This window comes from Triturus cristatus, chromosome 3_1, assembly GCF_964204655.1.
Source record: "Triturus cristatus chromosome 3_1, aTriCri1.1, whole genome shotgun sequence".
NCBI classification, from domain to species: domain Eukaryota; kingdom Metazoa; phylum Chordata; class Amphibia; order Caudata; family Salamandridae; genus Triturus; species Triturus cristatus.
This window is the reverse complement of record NC_140583.1, coordinates 339,043,284-339,061,455: the sequence shown is the minus strand read 5'-3', so window position 1 is coordinate 339,061,455 and position 18,172 is coordinate 339,043,284.

Below are 18,172 nucleotides of genomic sequence, written 5' to 3'. Positions count from 1 at the left end.
TTCCTTTTTGTCAGTAGTGTCGCAACTCAGCTTCCTGTGATTTATCAAACTTCCTTTTGTTTGCTTCACCAAACATCCTTCCTCACCAATGACTTTATATTTTCCATTGTTGATGTCTTCTGTGGCTTTCCGTGAAAAAATGTAGTTCTGCAGCACTTCATAGAGACACATGTTCTCAAGATGATGACTTCTTTTTGGGTAAAATGTGTCCAACATGTTTGTTTTCAAAATATCTGTACTTTCTGGGTCATTCTCGGCCAATTATTCAATTTCTCCAACAGATTTCAGTACCCGATTTCTCATTCCTGCAAGGCCTAAGCTTACCCAAATTATTCTTCTGGATTTCGAGTAAAGACTTGCAGATGATAACCTATCTGAGCATTCGTAGGATCCAATTTCTCGATGCGATAACATCTTTAAACTGAAACTGTACAGCTTCTTACTGACAGTCTTCTCGTGAGAAATCTCTTCCCACATTTCCTTCAATTCTGTTTTCTCAGATTTAGTGATGTAAGATGTGACATACCGAGCACCAGCAATAGAATTGTCTGCCACATACTGAATATCCATGTTAGCATTCCACATGGATAAAATGACTGGGTTGAAGTCATTTATAAATTTTGACTCTTCTTTTCTTTTTAGGTTGTATGTATTTTTGGGAGATTTTCTGGTTATAGTATGTCGCACAGCTGACGTAAAACTGTTGACTCTTCCTTTTGAAAGAACAGGTCTAGGAAATCCAAATCGACACTTTGTGTAGAATTTATCTTTGGTCTTGTACTTCCGTCGACAGTATTTTCCACACCGATGACTTTGGAAACGTAAAACTTGTTCTTTTATCTTTTTCTCTTCTGTGCTATTAGGTATAGCACATGTTGCATATTCTTCAATGAAAGATAACACTGCTTCATCAGCATCTGTTCCAAATTTTGGGGCATCCTTGATCCACAACAGCATATGAATATGAGGAGCACCTCTTGCCTGGTACTCTTTTCTCCAAAAGAAATCCACTACTTCTCCAAGAGGTGGATTTTTTTTGTTGCAGATGAAGGACATCATAGCCTCAAATCTATGATTGAAATATCTGCACACATTAACCGGATCCAATGAGCACAGTTCTCCTGCTGTCTTGTATTCAATGTTTTTAATGTTTGAATTTGCCTCTCGAAGAAAATCCAGTAAATCATCCCAAGCGTATTCGGCACAGCTTATATATATATATATATATGAAAAAAACTATGTGTGCCCCCATTTTTCTACTGTCTTTCATTTCATATTGCCTTTCTACTGAAAGACACCTCCTGAGTGCATCCAGATCTCCTTGGAAGATGTTCACTGTGTGGATTGTAGGTCACAGCTATGTCTTCTGGAGTGAAAAATTTGCAGAAAAAAGAGGTATGGTAAGAGACCTTGCTTTGCCAAATGTAGACATTAAATGGATTGGTCAGAGAGGGTTAAAGTGGCACCAATTAATGCCTTTGGTGAAAACCTTTCTACATCTCCCACAGCCTAACCTTACTATTGTGCACTGTGGTGGTAATGACCTAGGCACTTTAACTGGGGTAGGTCTGGAAATGCTTATTAAGGACACCTTTGTGCAATTGATGTTGCTTTTTCCACAAACTGCCTTTGTATATTCTAACATATGCCAAAGGCAAAAGTGGAACTGGTCCAACCAATTTTGTCCGCAGATTGACAAAGCAAGGAAGCACGTCAACAAATCTATTTCTGCTTTCCTCAGAGACTATGGTATGGGTTCTATATACCACAACAACTTGCGTTACAACATGCAAGACATTTATAGAGGAGATGGTGTACATTTCACTGATGAAGGCAACAGAGTCTTCCTCTTGAACTTTAGACTCTGCATCGGTACTTACTTGTAGGTACCAAAAAACACAAAATAAACACAAGGGCTCTTTTTAGAGCCACCTTATATCTTTTTACTTTTTAATTTTTATTATTTTTTTGTTTTTAAAATTTTTTCGGGTGCGCGCTGGGTGCGCGCACTCGGCGATATTTTTTTTCAAAATATAAATCTTTTTTTTTGCCCTACAAGGTCCTACTGTGACCCCCTTACAATGCCTAGTTGGTCAATATCTCCCCACTCTGCCCCCTTTTCACGTTCTCCCCCTTTGTTTATCACCCCCTCTTTATGCGAGAGACAAAATGGCGGCCGCCGCTTCCTGATTTCCACCGATTCGAATGTTTACTGACATCTAACAACCAATCAGAAGTGCGCTCGCGCACGGCAGGGTGTGCACACAGGACTTGCTCAGTGCGCGCACGCTGCGCGCGTACAGATATATATATTGATTTAAATGCTAATTTTTCAGGAAATACTGAACAGATTTACACCACACCTGCAAAAGGCACTTCATGGACCTTATGGCTACCTCTCCGCCAAATTTCACATAATTCTGTTCAGCCATTCGGGCTGTAGCTGCGACTAAAGTCCCTATGGAAAAATGCATGGGGAAAACGTGTTTTGGGACCCCCCTTTTTTCTTTTTTCTCGGCCCCCGCTTGACGAATCACCCCGAAACTTTCAGGGTAGGAGCTGAGTGGAGCGCCCCATTAGTTTTGAAAATTCCATGTGGATTCGTCAACCGGCGCCAAAGTTATTCAAAATAGAATTTTGTGATTTCCTATGGAAACACGGTCCTAACTATAACTACCTACTGGCGACTGCCAGTAGGTAATATATATATATATATATATATATATATATATATATATATATATATATATATATATATATATATATATATATATATATCAAGAGAAATACGGGTCCTTCCGAGATCAGTCCCTTCGCCAGGTGATGCGTCAACCGGCAGAGACCCAAGCCGGTAAATAAGTATCAAAATGTTCCTTCGAATAACGATGCACACTCAGGAGTCCATTGCATCCACAGGTATTTATTTCAAACAATCGCTACGCGTTTCGACACACAGAGTGTCTTGATCCACGTCTAGAGGCCTGGATCATAGCCACTGTGACATTCAACTCTTAATGATCCATCTCACCTATTTCTTTTATAATAAGTAAGCTGTTGTTGGGCACTTGCCTTTTCAAGCTACGTTTAAGACTCTACTAATGCTGGACACTAGATCGCATTTATGAGAGTGTGCCTTAAGATGCATTCCATCTATTCTGCTACAATAGCCTGCAAGCACAAATACTGGTTTGTACTTAAAAGATAAATGGAGTCTTGCAATAGTTTGGCACTTGTCGCGCTATACAGAAATATAATTTTTTCATTCGTTTGTCTATAAACTTTTTGACAATCGACAGAAAGACAAATATGAGTTCATACAACTGTTAGTAACTGTCAGTATTAATCTTAAGAATTGTCTTTCAGCTGTTTTTTCTGCACTTGCAGTTTACGAGCACAATGCACAGACAAATGTGCGATCGTAGCAACCCAATAGCCATGTTGTATGATAGTTTTCTGTGTTTTTATTCAAATGTTGAATATCAACAGTCTTCTCTTTCTCAAACAATCACATCATGTATGAGTGTATAATACATGTTATACAATTGCTAGAATCAATTTTCGTTTTCTAGAGACTCGCAAACCAAAGAAACAGTGATGCATTTCATTATATACAAACTAGTTTAAGATGGATGCCGATTAACGTGGCGAAAATGTATACCTAACAGGAAGTGCTTTCTTTATGTTTGTCAATATATACACGCCATGATTTTCCATTGAGATCGTGTGATCAAGACACTCTGTGTGTCGAAACGCGTAGCGATTGTTTGAAATAAATACCTGTGGATGCAATGGACTCCTGAGTGTGCATCGTTATTCGAAGGAACATTTTGATATATATATATATAAATATATATATATATATATATATATATATATATATATATATATATGCTCCAAATTACCAATACTTGAAAGTAAAGGATGACGACGCCGTGTCTTGCAAAATACAAAATTTAATGCTCAGCTGTTGGACGCGTTTCGCCTGTCCCGCAGGCTTGTTCACCAACCGTTTACAATAAAGTTTGCCACCATTTTAAGACACTTACAACGTGTCACGTGCACAAGAACTACAAATGCAGTGTATTCGACAACAGACTAGTAGTTTTTTCACATATATGTCAATTCGAAGTTTAACAATCTCTTTGCTTGATTATTTAAGAATCATTATTGATCCGAAAATTAAAAATAAAACTAAGTACCACAAGAGCATCGAGCAAGTTGATGCAGGAAGACAAATTACGCTCTGTCATTCATTATAAGCCTCGTAATAATTGGTAATGTACCTGTCAAAAGCTAATTGCATTTTTACTGCAAAACAATGCCGTGTTCTTTGGTCACATTATTATCAATGCTGTTTGATATTAATCAAGACTGGTGTATTGCCCAAGTGGGCCAAAGTCTTCAAATTATTGAATATATCTGCAAATGATACATTTTATAACAGTGCTCCCAAAATGAGAATAAAAATAAAACAACTTAGAAAAGTGCTAATGTAAGAAGTGATTAAAAAGTGGTTAAAAAAACGGAAAGGAAATCGGCTGCACTTGTACATTCAACCTAAATGGGTATACAGGTCTTCCTCAATATTAAGTCCTGTCGGGGTTTTGCAATTTAATTTGATTATATAAGAAGATTCTAGTCTTCTCAATTGTTTTTCTTTGTTGCCCCCTCTTTTGCTGCTCTTGACCGCATCGATTACAAAATATGTCAAGCCTGTTATACTTTTGTTATGAAAGCGTTCAAAATGTCGCGCCACAGGGTACGATTTGTCACCATTTTTAATCGCTCTCAAATGCTGCAAAACACGTTTGTGCACAGGCAGGATTGTGCTGCCCACGTATCTCAGGCCACAAGGGCACTGAAGTACATAGACCGCAAAGTCTGTCTTGCATGTGTAGTGTCCTTTGATTTTAAATATCTTGTCAGCAAAGCCTGATGTATATCTGGAGGTGTTCGTGCCATGAATACAGGCTTTACATTTTGTACATTTCACAAAACCTTCTTTTTTAGTGAGCCACATGGTGGCAGCTGTCTTGGTAGGCGGGGTTTTTAAAACATTGCTAACTAGCATTTGTTTGAAACTCTTCGCTTTTCTGAATGTTATTAGTGGTTGTTTCGTTACTAATTTACTTAGTGTTGGTTCACTATAGATCAAATGCCAGTGTTTGGTCAGGATGCTTCTTATTTTCTTATGTTGGACATTATAAGTTGTTATCATCCTGCACTCATTTTTATTTTTATTGACATTCTCCAGTTTTTTCTTTGTGTTGCTTTTGTTAAAAAGAATGTCTTCCCTTGTCCTTCTTTTTGCTTTCATTATGGCCGACCTTATGCACTCCTCAGAGTATCCTCTGACCAGAAAGCGTGACCGCAGTATAGATAGTTCTTTATCACAACTCTCTTGATTACTGCAGTTGCGCATAGTTCTTAGGGCTTCTCCGTACGGGATACTTTTAATCAGATTTTGAGGATGGAAGCTTTTGGCATGTAGCAAAGTATTGCCAGCCGTAGGCTTCCGGTATAGGGTAGTTTCCAGTTTCTCATTATTGATGAAAATAGACAGATCTAAAAAATTCACGTTAGTTTTACTGATGGTACTGGTGAATTTGAGATTTAGATCATTGTTTTGTATTCTGTCAATAAATGTCACCAATGATTCTTCACTGCCCTTCCAAATGACAAACAAGTCGTCTATAAAACGACTCCAGTGCATAACGTTATTTTGCCATTCTTCTGGGTACATTCTTTGGATCACCTGCTCCTCCCACCAGCCCATATGCAAATTAGCAAAGCTGGGGGCGAAGCAGGTGCCCATAGCCGTACCGCATATTTGATGGTATAGCTCGTCATTGAACAGGAAGTAATTGTTTTTAAGGCAGATGGATGTCATCTCAATCAACATTTGGGTATGTGCCCAAAATTTTACTGGTCTATTACCCAAAAAATGTCTGACAGCTTTCAGACCGTCTTCATGTCTGATGCTGGTATAGAGTGTCATAACATCTATGGTAGCCAAAAGAAAATCACTTTCCCAGGGTAGATCGTAAACCTTTTTAAGGAAATCTCCTGTATCCTGGATATAGGATGGGAGACACTTCGTCAAGGGGCAAAGGAAAGAATCCACAAATTTTGATGTGTTGGCAAAGGCACTGTTAATAGCAGAGATTATTGGCCGGCCAGGTGGATTGGCTTGGTCCTTGTGCACCTTGGGTATCAGGTACATTACAGGAGTGACTGGCTTATCGATTTTAAGGAAGGCTAGTTCTTCTTTCTTTAAGAGACCCTTAGAGTGCCACTCATTTAGTTTCAAGTTGTAACATTCGTAACTTTTATACATGATTGTGTCAGAAACTTTCACATAATTAGCGCGGACGCCAAGTTGCTTATACGCTTCTAGCAGGTATTTTTGCTTACTCCACAACACCACGTTTCCGCCCTTATCAGCATTGCACACGATACAGTCTGCATTCATTGATAGTTTTTTCACTAATGCAGCATAGTCTCTTTGCTGTTGCGTTACTCTTTTATGTTTAGAGAACATATCAGTGCATAGATGTTTTAAATCATTTACAACAAGATCACTGAAAATGTCCACTGTATCTTTTCCAGTCATCGGTGTAAATTTGGATACAGGTCTAAAGAGTGTAGGGTCATTGCAAGTGATATTGAGGCCTTCTTGTTCTGCTACTAAAGTTGCTTGACTAATATTAGTCTCTGAATTCAAGGTAGCATTGTCGGGTACTGTCTCTTCTTGTAGAGAGTACATGTCCAACATTAAATTCATATCTTCAACTACCAGTTCATTTCCTTGCTCAATATTCTCATTGGTGCGGGGCACTACAAATTTATCTTTGGTAGCGAAATATTTCTTCAATTTCAAAGTCCGGATGAACTTGAACACATCAACACGTGTCCTTACATAATCAAAATCCTTTTCCGGACAAAATGACATCCCAAGTTTCAAGATTTTCTCTTCCTTGTCTGATAATATAATGTCAGTCAAATTTATGATAGAAATTTTGTCATCCATTTTCGATTCGCTTAGGTTTTGGGCCTCACAGCGCCATCTGTATTGCCTCGCGCCTTTCCTCCTCTGTTGCCTCTGCCTCTTCCTCTTTGTGGCTTTGCTTGGTGGATAAACGGCCTTGGGCGGAGATTGAACCTCCTTTCCTGCTCTAAAAAACCAAACTCCTCGATTACTGTTGGAGCGGACCCCAAACTACTCCCACTGGCTCCTTCATCTCCATCAGTGTCGAGTTCTGAGCTGGGAACACTGCTCATTTCGGAATTTTCTTGTGGTAGCTGTTTTCCACCTGTATTCATTTTTTGTCTTCGTAGGGTATCGAACTTCTTGGCAAAGGTATAAATTTGGCCGCGTTCATAATCTATCTTGTCACGCATAAATTTCTGAGCTTTTCTCAATTTGATGGATTCTTCCAATTTGCGTAATCTCTCTTTCATCTCTACCTTGAAACTGGCCACTAAGAAGCATCCTGACCAAACACTGGCATTTGATCTATAGTGAACCAACACTAAGTAAATTAGTAACGAAACAACCACTAATAACATTCAGAAAAGCGAAGAGTTTCAAACAAATGCTAGTTAGCAATGTTTTAAAAACCCCGCCTACCAAGACAGCTGCCACCATGTGGCTCACTAAAAAAGAAGGTTTTGTGAAATGTACAAAATGTAAAGCCTGTATTCATGGCACGAACACCTCCAGATATACATCAGGCTTTGCTGACAAGATATTTAAAATCAAAGGACACTACACATGCAAGACAGACTTTGCGGTCTATGTACTTCAGTGCCCTTGTGGCCTGAGATACGTGGGCAGCACAATCCTGCCTGTGCACAAACGTGTTTTGCAGCATTTGAGAGCGATTAAAAATAGTGACAAATCGTACCCTGTGGCGCGACATTTTGAACGCTTTCATAACAAAAGTATAACAGGCTTGACATATTTTGTAATCGATGCGGTCAAGAGCAGCAAAAGAGGGGGCAACAAAGAAAAACAATTGAGAAGACTAGAATCTTCTTATATAATCAAATTAAATTGCAAAACCCCGACAGGACTTAATATTGAGGAAGACCTGTATACCCATTTAGGTTGAATGTACAAGTGCAGCCGATTTCCTTTCCGTTTTTTTAACCACTTTTTAATCACTTCTTACATTAGCACTTTTCTAAGTTGTTTTATTTTTATTCTCATTTTGGGAGCACTGTTATAAAATGTATCATTTGCAGATATATTCAATAATTTGAAGACTTTGGCCCACTTGGGCAATACACCAGTCTTGATTAATATCAAACAGCATTGATAATAATGTGACCAAAGAACACGGCATTGTTTTGCAGTAAAAATGCAATTAGCTTTTGACAGGTACATTACCAATTATTACGAGGCTTATAATGAATGACAGCGCGTAATTTGTCTTCCTGCATCAACTTGCTCGATGCTCTTGTGGTACTTAGTTTTATTTTTAATTTTCGGATCAATAATGATTCTTAAATAATCAAGCAAAGAGATTGTCAAACTTCGAATTGACATATATGTGAAAAAACTACTAGTCTGTTGTTGAATACACTGCATTTGTAGTTCTTGTGCACGTGACACGTTGTAAGTGTCTTAAAATGGTGGCAAACTTTATTGTAAACGGTTGGTGAACAAGCCTGCGGGACAGGCGAAACGCGTCCAACAGCTGAGCATTAAATTTTGTATTTTGCAAGACACGGCGTCGTCATCCTTTACTTTCAAGTATTGGTAATTTGGAGCATTGCATACGGATCGAGCACGGATGATCCGGACGAACGACGCGCCCTTTGTTCAGGTGGTGCGGTGATTGTTAACCGAGCAAGAAAAGTTGGCTGATATATATATATATATATAGATATATATATATATCCACAACCAAAGATTACGGAAGTCCGGTGCTTCTGTCGCGGCGGTCCTGGATGGGCTCCGTAAACCAGTAAATTCGTTCGCACCTTTTGTTAATCCAAAAGAATACCAGGACACGCAGGAGTGTACTCAGCAAGTTTTAATGGGCAAGGTCACGCCACACCAACGCGTTTCGCTATTACAGCTTTATCACGGTGTAATCAACCGAGTTTTACTTCCTGTATTTCAATCCTATACAGTTCATAAACATAAAAGAAGGACTTCCAAAGTTAAACCAACAAAATTGAGTGTAAACAACAGCGCCATTTTAACATGTTGAATCGGCGGTATTGCCACATAATTAAACACTCATGTGGATGGCTTAGACATAATACCCACAACACTAAATGGCTTGTGAATTCAAGTCATTAAAAGGATATTGAAAAAACATTGAAAAAACATTGAAAAAACACAATTTCGCCCCAGTGGGCATTGAATCTCCAAAAATTATTATAACATGGTCTCCATGATTGAATCATTCAAAACACAATTCCGCCCCAGTGGGCTTTGAATTTTCTGAAATTATTGTAGCATGGTCTCCATGATTAAATCATTCAGAGGTAACATCAATTCAAGTTAATTTCAGACAATATTCCAAAGAATCTCGCCCCAGTGGGCTAAAAGTGTGGGTATAATAACGAACTGTATAAAAAAATAACCCTTCTAAGGAAGAAACACCGGTTTGCAGATCATCTGGACATACAATGTTGTAGTTTAACAACTTGCTAGAATTTCAATAGAATGCTTCGTAAGAATCTTTATACAATCAATCAAATTCATTTTAGTAGAAACCTCATAATATTTAAATTACAAGATGTACAGCCATTTCTTCGCTAGAATTGAGTCCTTCCGGCATCACAGTGTCAAAATCAATAATGTACCTCGATTCCAAACATCTGAGTTGGCGCTCTCTGTCACCACCTCTCTCTTGTCGTCTGATTGCATCTAAAACAACATAAGATAGCAATTTTTCATTCTGTTTGTGTACACTATAAAAGTGACGAGCTACAGGGTATTGGACATCATGTTTTTTGATGGCACGTAAGTGCTCCAGAACTCTTTTCTTCGCTTGATGCACTGTGCTTCCTATATAAAATTTGCCACATGGGCAAATTAAACAATAGACACAATAATCTGTTTTGCAATTAAAATTGCCCTTTATTACAAACTCCTTTTTCATTTTGGGCAAATTCAGAATCTTACAATCTGTACTATGGGCACAGGCCTTGCACCGTTTGCAAGTCACAAAACCTGAAGCACATTTGGGATGATTTAAGTCTCCGGTGGTTATAGCATTTTTGCTTAAATCATCTTTCAAGGATCTGCTTCTTCTAAAAGTGATCTGCGGATTTTCATTTAAATATCCGCTTAGAACACGATCATTTTTGAGAATGTGCCAGTTTTTTTCAAACAGTTTTCTTATTTTGAATGCACTTTTCGAAAAGGTCGTAATAAATCTGACTGATTCTTCAGTTTCAGATGATTTTACTTTCTGGCACAGCAAATCTGATCTCTTCAATGTGTCAGCTTTTGACACGGCTTGCTTGATGATTTTTTGACTATACCCCCGTTGTTTAAATCTGTCACACATGATTCTTTTTTCATTTTCATACTCATCAGATGTACTACAGTTCCGCTTGGCTCTGATCAATTCCCCATAGGGAATACTATGGATCAAGCTGGACGGGTGGGCACTTTGGGCATTTAAAAGACTATTGCCAGCGGTTTGTTTCCTGTGCAATTTTGTAATTAACTTGTTGTTCGAAATGGAAATTTCCACATCCAAAAACACAATATTGTCAGGACTGATCTGGGAAGTGAATTGAAGATTTTTGTCATTGGTGTTAAGAAGATTAATAAATGATTTAACTGACTTTTCATCTCCTTTCCAGATTAGGAATATATCATCTATAAACCTTGCCCAGGTGACAATACTGTCACCCTGGGCTTCCTGACAATGGAACACCTGCTCCTCCCACCAGCCCATGTAAAGATTCGCATAGCTGGGGGCGAAGCAGGTGCCCATTGCTGTCCCTTGTGTTTGTTTGTATATGTTTTGATTGAACAAGAAGTAATTATTTGTCAGGCAGTATTGGATCATCTGTAGCAACATTTCAGTGTGTGCCAATAAAGAAATAGGTCTAGCTCTTAAAAAATGCCGTATGGCCTGGATCCCCAGGTCATGTGGTATGCTGGTATAGAGGCTGGTTACATCCAATGTAACCAGCAAAAAATCATTCTCCCATGATACATCATCAATCAATGTTAAAAAATGGGTAGTATCTTTGAGATATGCAGGTAAAGCACTTACAAATGGACGTAGGTAATGATCAATAAATTTAGATGTTACCTCAAGTTGGGAGCCCATAGACGACACAATGGGTCTTCCGGGGGGCTTTTGGCTATGTTTGTGTAGTTTCGGGAGCAGATACAAAATTGGCAATCTAGGGTGTCTACAATAGAGGCTGCGAAATTCATCCCACTCTAATAAACCTTGATCTTGCCAGTTGACTAGTAATTCATTGTACTGTGTGTATGAAGCTAACACATCCGATTGGTTACTAGGTATATAGCAGGTCGTATCGCTAAGTTGTCTCATACCTTCTGTCAAATAGTCAGTTCTGCTCCAAACCACAACATTTCCCCCTTTGTCGGAACATCTGATTACAATAGAATCATCTTCACGTAAACTTTCAATAGCTTTAAAATGCTGCTGGTCTAAATTGCATCTAGCATTACCATTGGATTTAAATCTCATTTTCCGAAGTTCTTTGGTGATACTATTTTCAAACACTTCAATCGCTTCACAATGTACATTTGGTGTGAATGTTGATTTTGACTTAAAGCCACTTGACTCACTTACATCAACTCTTAACCCCCATTCATTCAAATCACTTGTGGGATCCTCTTGGTACATTGTGTTCTCATTCAGTTGTGCCATAGTGTGTAAAGTGTCAATATCAGAAATACATAAACGCTCAGGGCCCACAATGGAGGCATCTTGTTCTCTTTGTTTTAAAGCAGTCCGGGTGTGAAACCATTTTTTTAGTTTGAGTTTCCTCAAGAAGCAGAAAATGTCAATGCGAGTCTGTACATAATCTAAGCGTCTAGTAGGACAAAATGACAATCCCAAAGAAAGTACATAATTTTCAGATGTTGTTAACTTACGCTCAGACAGGTTGACCACGTTCATTTGGTTCCCCTCTTGGCGCGTGTTGAAAATGCTGCTGTTCTGGTTAGCTCGCCTTTTTCTTCTTCTTGACCTTGCCTCCTGGTTCCTGCGGTTCCTCCGCGTCCTCTGCTCCTTCCTCGTGCGCCGCGTCCTCGGCCACGACGAAAATCCTGATCTTTTTGCATGGGATTCATCTTGGCTCTCGTCATCATTTGAAATTGTTTCAAAAAGTTATTATTCTTGCCCACCTCTGTATCAGGTAAGTTTCGTGCTAGTGTTTCCACAGAGATCTCAGAGCCCGTACTGTCCGAAATATCACTTTCTTCAGTTAGTTCTTCTCTTGTCGTTACTGGAGCGACCTCTACTGTTTTCATTGTTATTGCCTCATTGAACAAGTGATCGTATTTCTTGTGAAACGTCAAGGTTCTACCCGACTGGTAGTCTTTGAAATCTCTGATGAATTTCCTTTGTTTTTTGCTGGTGATTTCATCTTCAAGTTTGGTGAGTTTAATTTGCATTTTCACCATGAACTCATCAAATGTTTCTTTTGTGATTAATTTCATTAGTTCTTCACTAATTTTGTCTATGTCCTTAAAGATTTCAGCACGGTCCTTCAGGGCATATTTTATAAGGATCCGCATCATGACCGTCGAGCATTCTTTCGAATTCCCGGCCCATTCTTCTAACATTTCCGGGTCTGGATTTTCGTGTGTTGGTACTGTGTAGATGCGCAATCCTCTTGGGACTCTGCCGACATCGATGTATTTCTGAAGGGATTCGGCTTCCCACCATTTTGAAAGTTCACGTCTATGAAGTTTTTCCAATTTGTCATACAGTATTTGAATCTGCATTTCCTGATTGATGTAAATATGTTCCTGGCTTTGTAAGCCTGCATTCGATTGCCCTTCCGTCATCTGTGTAAAAAACAATTTATTTGAGGTTTCTTTACGTTTTGCTTCTATTGAAGAAGCCATTGTCACAACGACGCTTGCTTGACCCAAAAACGTCTTGGTTCCGACACTCCTGTGCTAGCTGACCAGCTTGTCAGCTTGTCGTTTGCTATGCTCCGCTCCGTTTCTCCCCTTGAATGCGATCAGATTAATGAACAAACACTGCTTCCACTGGAGTGAATACACCTCCGCGACTCCTCCCAGTGGTCGCGTTGTGTTCGTTAACAGATTGCTGATCTTTAGGTAAAATTAGTTCACAATTACCGTTCACGCGGTTTTGCCGCGATGTTTGCAATGTTCTTTGTATTCGTTCAACGTAGCCTGGTCTGATGTCAGACGGCCATCTCGGGGAAGGAATGGGTAGCTCCGGTCTTGTAAAATAATCCACAACCAAAGATTACGGAAGTCCGGTGCTTCTGTCGCGGCGGTCCTGGATGGGCTCCGTAAACCAGTAAATTCGTTCGCACCTTTTGTTAATCCAAAAGAATACCAGGACACGCAGAAAAATTGCTATCTTATGTTGTTTTAGATGCAATCAGACGACAAGAGAGAGGTGGTGACAGAGAGCGCCAACTCAGATGTTTGGAATCGAGGTACATTATTGATTTTGACACTGTGATGCCGGAAGGACTCAATTCTAGCGAAGAAATGGCTGTACATCTTGTAATTTAAATATTATGAGGTTTCTACTAAAATGAATTTGATTGATTGTATAAAGATTCTTACGAAGCATTCTATTGAAATTCTAGCAAGTTGTTAAACTACAACATTGTATGTCCAGATGATCTGCAAACCGGTGTTTCTTCCTTAGAAGGGTTATTTTTTTATACAGTTCGTTATTATACCCACACTTTTAGCCCACTGGGGCGAGATTCTTTGGAATATTGTCTGAAATTAACTTGAATTGATGTTACCTCTGAATGATTAATCATGGAGACCATGCTACAATAATTTCAGAAAATTCAAAGCCCACTGGGGCGGAATTGTGTTTTGAATGATTCAATCATGGAGACCATGTTATAATAATTTTTGGAGATTCAATGCCCACTGGGGCGAAATTGTGTTTTTTCAATGTTTTTTCAATGTTTTTTCAATATCCTTTTAATGACTTGAATTCACAAGCCATTTAGTGTTGTGGGTATTATGTCTAAGCCATCCACATGAGTGTTTAATTATGTGGCAATACCGCCGATTCAACATGCTAAAATGGCGCTGTTGTTTACACTCAATTTTGTTGGTTTAACTTTGGAAGTCCTTCTTTTATGTTTATGAACTGTATAGGATTGAAATACAGGAAGTAAAACTCGGTTGATTACACCGTGATAAAGCTGTAATAGCGAAACGCGTTGGTGTGGCGTGACCTTGCCCATTAAAACTTGCTGAGTACACTCCTGCGTGTCCTGGTATTCTTTTGGATTAACAAAAGGTGTGAACGAATTTACTGGTTTACGGAGCCCATCCAGGACCGCCGCGACAGAAGCACCGGACTTCCGTAATCTTTGGTTGTGGATTATTTTACAAGACCGGAGCTACCCATTCCTTCCCCGAGATGGCCGTCTGACATCAGACCAGGCTACGTTGAACGAATACAAAGAACATTGCAAACATCGCGGCAAAACCGCGTGAACGGTAATTGTGAACTAATTTTACCTAAAGATCAGCAATCTGTTAACGAACACAACGCGACCACTGGGAGGAGTCGCGGAGGTGTATTCACTCCAGTGGAAGCAGTGTTTGTTCATTAATCTGATCGCATTCAAGGGGAGAAACGGAGCGGAGCATAGCAAACGACAAGCTGACAAGCTGGTCAGCTAGCACAGGAGTGTCGGAACCAAGACGTTTTTGGGTCAAGCAAGCGTCGTTGTGACAATGGCTTCTTCAATAGAAGCAAAACGTAAAGAAACCTCAAATAAATTGTTTTTTACACAGATGACGGAAGGGCAATCGAATGCAGGCTTACAAAGCCAGGAACATATTTACATCAATCAGGAAATGCAGATTCAAATACTGTATGACAAATTGGAAAAACTTCATAGACGTGAACTTTCAAAATGGTGGGAAGCCGAATCCCTTCAGAAATACATCGATGTCGGCAGAGTCCCAAGAGGATTGCGCATCTACACAGTACCAACACACGAAAATCCAGACCCGGAAATGTTAGAAGAATGGGCCGGGAATTCGAAAGAATGCTCGACGGTCATGATGCGGATCCTTATAAAATATGCCCTGAAGGACCGTGCTGAAATCTTTAAGGACATAGACAAAATTAGTGAAGAACTAATGAAATTAATCACAAAAGAAACATTTGATGAGTTCATGGTGAAAATGCAAATTAAACTCACCAAACTTGAAGATGAAATCACCAGCAAAAAACAAAGGAAATTCATCAGAGATTTCAAAGACTACCAGTCGGGTAGAACCTTGACGTTTCACAAGAAATACGATCACTTGTTCAATGAGGCAATAACAATGAAAACAGTAGAGGTCGCTCCAGTAACGACAAGAGAAGAACTAACTGAAGAAAGTGATATTTCGGACAGTACGGGCTCTGAGATCTCTGTGGAAACACTAGCACGAAACTTACCTGATACAGAGGTGGGCAAGAATAATAACTTTTTGAAACAATTTCAAATGATGACGAGAGCCAAGATGAATCCCACGCAAAAAGATCAGGATTTTCGTCGTGGCCGAGGACGCGGCGCACGAGGAAGGAGCAGAGGACGCGGAGGAACCGCAGGAACCAGGAGGCAAGGTCAAGAAGAAGAAAAAGGCGAGCTAACCAGAACAGCAGCATTTTCAACACGCGCCAAGAGGGGAACCAAATGAACGTGGTCAACCTGTCTGAGCGTAAGTTAACAACATCTGAAAATTATGTACTTTCTTTGGGATTGTCATTTTGTCCTACTAGACGCTTAGATTATGTACAGACTCGCATTGACATTTTCTGCTTCTTGAGGAAACTCAAACTAAAAAAATGGTTTCACACCCGGACTGCTTTAAAACAAAGAGAACAAGATGCCTCCATTGTGGGCCCTGAGCGTTTATGTATTTCTGATATTGACACTTTACACACTATGGCACAACTGAATGAGAACACAATGTACCAAGAGGATCCCACAAGTGATTTGAATGAATGGGGGTTAAGAGTTGATGTAAGTGAGTCAAGTGGCTTTAAGTCAAAATCAACATTCACACCAAATGTACATTGTGAAGCGATTGAAGTGTTTGAAAATAGTATCACCAAAGAACTTCGGAAAATGAGATTTAAATCCAATGGTAATGCTAGATGCAATTTAGACCAGCAGCATTTTAAAGCTATTGAAAGTTTACGTGAAGATGATTCTATTGTAATCAGATGTTCCGACAAAGGGGGAAATGTTGTGGTTTGGAGCAGAACTGACTATTTGACAGAAGGTATGAGACAACTTAGCGATACGACCTGCTATATACCTAGTAACCAATCGGATGTGTTAGCTTCATACACACAGTACAATGAATTACTAGTCAACTGGCAAGATCAAGGTTTATTAGAGTGGGATGAATTTCGCAGCCTCTATTGTAGACACCCTAGATTGCCAATTTTGTATCTGCTCCCGAAACTACACAAACATAGCCAAAAGCCCCCCGGAAGACCCATTGTGTCGTCTATGGGCTCCCAACTTGAGGTAACATCTAAATTTATTGATCATTACCTACGTCCATTTGTAAGTGCTTTACCTGCATATCTCAAAGATACTACCCATTTTTTAACATTGATTGATGATGTATCATGGGAGAATGATTTTTTGCTGGTTACATTGGATGTAACCAGCCTCTATACCAGCATACCACATGACCTGGGGATCCAGGCCATACGGCATTTTTTAAGAGCTAGACCTATTTCTTTATTGGCACACACTGAAATGTTGCTACAGATGATCCAATACTGCCTGACAAATAATTACTTCTTGTTCAATCAAAACATATACAAACAAACACAAGGGACAGCAATGGGCACCTGCTTCGCCCCCAGCTATGCGAATCTTTACATGGGCTGGTGGGAGGAGCAGGTGTTCCATTGTCAGGAAGCCCAGGGTGACAGTATTGTCACCTGGGCAAGGTTTATAGATGATATATTCCTAATCTGGAAAGGAGATGAAAAGTCAGTTAAATCATTTATTAATCTTCTTAACACCAATGACAAAAATCTTCAATTCACTTCCCAGATCAGTCCTGACAATATTGTGTTTTTGGATGTGGAAATTTCCATTTCGAACAACAAGTTAATTACAAAATTGCACAGGAAACAAACCGCTGGCAATAGTCTTTTAAATGCCCAAAGTGCCCACCCGTCCAGCTTGATCCATAGTATTCCCTATGGGGAATTGATCAGAGCCAAGCGGAACTGTAGTACATCTGATGAGTATGAAAATGAAAAAAGAATCATGTGTGACAGATTTAAACAACGGGGGTATAGTCAAAAAATCATCAAGCAAGCCGTGTCAAAAGCTGACACATTGAAGAGATCAGATCTGCTGTGCCAGAAAGTAAAATCATCTGAAACTGAAGAATCAGTCAGATTTATTACGACCTTTTCGAAAAGTGCATTCAAAATAAGAAAACTGTTTGAAAAAAACTGGCACATTCTCAAAAATGATCGTGTTCTAAGCGGATATTTAAATGAAAATCCGCAGATCACTTTTAGAAGAAGCAGATCCTTGAAAGATGATTTAAGCAAAAATGCTATAACCACCGGAGACTTAAATCATCCCAAATGTGCTTCAGGTTTTGTGACTTGCAAACGGTGCAAGGCCTGTGCCCATAGTACAGATTGTAAGATTCTGAATTTGCCCAAAATGAAAAGGGAGTTTGTAATAAAGGGCAATTTTAATTGCAAAACAGATTATTGTGTCTATTGTTTAATTTGCCCATGTGGCAAATTTTATATAGGAAGCACAGTGCATCAAGCGAAGAAAAGAGTTCTGGAGCACTTACGTGCCATCAAAAAACATGATGTCCAATACCCTGTAGCTCGTCACTTTTATAGTGTACACAAACAGAATGAAAAATTGCTATCTTATGTTGTTTTAGATGCAATCAGACGACAAGAGAGAGGTGGTGACAGAGAGC